Here is a 4,642-nt window from a genome sequence, read left to right as displayed (position 1 = left end):
TTTTTATTTTGAATGAGAATCATATGGGCAAATATTATGCATATTATATATGTTATTAGTTATATGCATGTGTCTAATACTTTATGTTGTAGATGATATGGTGTGAACACACAGAAGATCATATCATCAATACCTTATAAAGTATAAGTAATCGTTCACAACCTAGATGTATTTGGACAAACCATTAGTACGGTTGTAGTATAATCTGGTATTAGTCTATCTTGACTATAGGATTACACTAGTACACTTTGTGTGTATTGAACATGACCAAGTGAGGTTGTTTCTCCTTATACTGACTATATATGAGAACAAACACCTCTGTTATTATGGATGCTTGTCTTTCTAATCCGGATATAATAACGAGCACTTACATGCATTGTACATTGCTTTAAATCATTAATGAGTGAGATTCATTGGTGAATCAACAAACTTGATGGATTGGGTAATGACATTGTATGTAAGGTGTGCTATTGATTATAGAAGGAATTTGTGTCCCGCAAGAAGTCGGGTTGATGATGTCCCCTTGAGGAGCTCAAAAAGATTGTCATGTAAACCATGCAGGTGGATTTATTCCGACATGACAATGAGGTTGAGTGGTACTACTCAAAGGCATAAGAAGTTGATTAATGTAGTTGTCAGTAACTTGACTTAATCAACGGACATTCGATATCTTAAACACGAGAAAATCAATGAGCATATAATATGGAGCCCATAAACGCTGACATGTAATTTGAGATTAGGGCGGTAGTACAACAATGACCTTTAGTGGAATAAGCCATTTGTTGTCGGACTTGGGCCGTGTGTTCTGGGCGAACATAGGAAGCCCAAGCCCGTCAGGAGGCCCAACCCTAATTTCTCCTCATGGTCCCTGTTGTAGCCTATAAATAGAATACTCTCTCTCTGGCTGAAATTTACTATTCATCTTAACAGAAAAAGAGGCAAGGAAAGATAGATCCAAAATTGGATCTAGCTTTGTGAGAAAGAAGGGGATTGGTAGATCGTTGTCCACACAACGTCCAATATATTCTAAAGGAATACAACAGAAGATCAAGGGGTTGATTGTTGATTCGGATTCATAAAGCTTGGATTCTCAGAGTTATCAAACCGGATCTAAAAGGTATGTTATCTATCATAAATCGTGGACACCCATTGATTCCGCTGCGCGTGGTGTTCGCGGTTTTTAGAAATATTTGCATTTTGAATAATGGTTCCTACATTATTATCACACCAACCTATTCCTAATTGAGTTAGAGGTCTTTATTAGGTAATACGGGGAATATGTGTTGGTTAAAGAAGGAAGAAAATGGATATTCAAAAAGACAAGTCTGAGAAAATAGAGTCTTCATATTATGTAACTTAGAGAAAGCCTTGTTCTTTTGCTTCTACGCTTTTTGCTCCATACTTAGCCCTTATTTTGGCTTTTGACTCCTTTTGATTCTATTTTTGGAGTTCTAACTTTTATTTTTGTTTCCTTTTAGAAGCTTTATTTTATTTTATTTTTCTTTCGAAGCAACTAACTAATTTTTGTTTACATAGGTTTTTCTCTTCTTTTTTCTTCACTCATCCTATTTCTCAAACTTATCCAGATTCCTAGGCTGATTTTTTTTTTTTTTTTTTAATTGTGTTTTATTGAGTAAAAGGATTTGTGGTTTGTGAAAAGGCTAATGAAAGGCTCAGTAGAGCGACTAGCGGATAATAAATTTCATATAGGTGTAAATTTCTGGCTATATCGATCCAAAGAGGGCCTAAATTTTTGCTTAGGATACGGTGTGGTGATCAAGCAAGTGGATATGTGATTTCTCTACTCGGATTTGACTTTTCCCTTGTGTCATCACTTAGATATTAATTCATATGGGCTTTTTGGCTAGATGCTCACAAGATATATATTAAGTACTCTAACTTAGGTCTCAGAAAAATAATGCCAAGTACAATCATAGATGCTCATGCAAGATGTTCATGAAAATATGCAATGACTACTACCTACATATTAATCTAAGTTTCAAAAATTAAATCTTAATTCAAGTACTACGTGATATTTCTAGACTAATATCATCATGGAGAAGGGAACAATACCATTATCACTAAGTGCCTAGTATAAACAATATTTATGATTTTTAATATTTTATAAAGAAAAGTGCGTAGTTTACATCCCAAAAGTGCCTAATTTTTGCAAATATTTTTATCCCACCCCCAAACAATCGAACACTTTGTCCTCAAATTATAAAGAGATAAGGAAAGAATTTACTATAAAAACATGGCAAAAATTGGCAGTACCAGCTGTAACAGAAATATTGTAAAGATGATATGATAACATGAAGCACAATTAAACTATTACGTACTAACAAACACAAACTCTACTATAGTAAACATGACAAGCAAAATGTGGCAAAAAGTTTTGAAATAAAAGACCAAAATACGCCACCTCCAAACAAAATTGGAAAACTCTTTTAAAGTCAGATTCCCTAGACTTACTAATACATGTTTATGTTTTTAATTTTTTTAATTTTTATATGTTTGATTTTTTGGAAAAAAACAAAATGAGGAAGAAGAAATAAAAATAAAACTCACTCCATAGAGAAACATTACTCAAACAACGAAAAAAATGCAGGAGATGAATGCGTGAGTTGCATGAAACGTGGACTAAGGATTCGACACTTACCACACACTCCAAAAGGAGGGTCCGGTTACCTTAATGATGCACTCCCATAACATAAGATTGGAATGGAGTACACCGGAAAATAAAATAAGTCTTTTATAGTTAGATACTCGAGACTTATTTAATATATATGTACATGTCGCTTACCATATATCAACAACCAAAAAAGTTGTGGGTCTTTCTATAAATAATTAATATAGAATGCACTACCAAATACAATCAAGCACCAAGACTTTCTATGATGCAACTTAGTTAAATGAGATGGTGTCCAAGTGAATGATCGTGAGAAAATGAATGGTTGTGGAAAACACTTGGAATGTGGATAAGTGTTAGAAGAAAAGGGTGGGAAGAATGATTGGATTTTATGAGGGATTAGCTCAAGTGGATGGTGGTCGGGTGGTGCTCTAGGTAGTTTTTGAGAGGGTGGATCATCACAAGCTCTTAGAAACTTATAAAATTCCTTATCTATCTTGGTCGCATCCACATAATTATGGTATTCATTTGCATCTTTGAGAAAGTCATCAATCTTGTCCAAGGAGTCGAAATTTTATCTTTGTCTTCTTCCATAAGAGGGGTATCTATTAGTGTGGGGACGAAAGCGTCAGCCGCACTAATGTGAGATACAAAACTATCAATGGACTTCACTTCTCCTTATATAGGCAAACCTAGTTGTCCCTGCTTTTGTCTAAACATGTTAACTTCCACAGAAAGATTTCAAAAAGAAAGAGTCATTGAGCCATCCCAACAATTGATTTGGGCATTGGCGGTTGCCAAGAAAGGAGGCCCTAAGATGATGGGAATGGAATCATGAGCAACTTCTATGTCGAGAATAACGAAGTCGGCTGGATAGTAAAAGTCTTGAACTGTAACGAGAATGTTTTCAACTACGCCCTTAGGGTAGTTAATAGAATGATTGGCTAACTGCAAAGTCATTTTGGTTGGTTGAAGTTTTGTTAGACCTAGTTGTTTATATAAATAAAAAGGGAGTAAGTTAACACTCGCCCCCAGGTTTAATAGAGCAGTTGTTATGAAGTAATCTCCCAAGGTGTATTGTATAGTAGGACGACCAGGGCCCTTGTACTTAATAATTTTGTTATGTTCAGATAAAGAGGGATATTGTTCAGTTAAGAAGGCTTTATTGGGTATGTTGGTTTTCCTCTTCTTGGTGCACAACTCTTTTAGAAACTTAGCGTGTCTAGCTAGACTTTTTATAGCATCTAGAAAAGGTAGGTTTATAGTCAGATTTTTAAACACTTCTCTAATCTCATCAAAATTCTCGTCCTTTTTAGACACAATTAGTCTCTGGGGATACGGTGTGGTTTATCTCTATATTTGGCATAAGGGTCAAAAGTATTATTAGTCTTTGCTTTATCTTTAGCCGTTTTCTATCTAGGTGTCCATATTAGAACCTCTATAGGTGTAGGATCATCAATTCTATGGTGGTATTTTGTAAGGGTTTCCCTTTTGGTTATGGTGAGACTAGAACTTCTACAGTTGTAGGGTCTTTAGTTTCTATGGCAGTATTTGGTATGGTTTCATTTTCAGCTTCTGTTTGCGGGCGATCTTCATGCATAGTTACTTTGTTATCAACTACCCTCCCTGAACGAAGGGTAGTGACTACCTGTAGGTCCCCTGGGGTTATATTACCATTACACTAAATACTATTTATTTCGAAGGCGGTGTTTGTTGACTTAAGATTAGGCACTATTTGACCTGGAAACATGCCTATTTGGTTATTATTTTGGTTAAGAGACATGTCAATAACCTTTTGGCACAAAGACTGCATCATTTGCATCGTTTGTTGCATAATTTTAGAGTTTTGATTATGTTGATCTTTCATCAAGTTGGAGTTTTGTTGCATAATTTGATTTTGTTTTTCCAACAAGATCACTACTACTTCGTCTGTAGATGGTTGAACTGGAATTAAGGTTTGTTGAGCATTCATGTCTTGATGTTGATAGTTCTGGGTCATGGGCACTAAACCTT

This window comes from Coptis chinensis, chromosome 5, assembly GCF_015680905.1.
Source record: "Coptis chinensis isolate HL-2020 chromosome 5, ASM1568090v1, whole genome shotgun sequence".
NCBI classification, from domain to species: Eukaryota; Viridiplantae; Streptophyta; class Magnoliopsida; order Ranunculales; family Ranunculaceae; genus Coptis; species Coptis chinensis.
Note: the sequence above shows the minus strand (reverse complement) of the source record.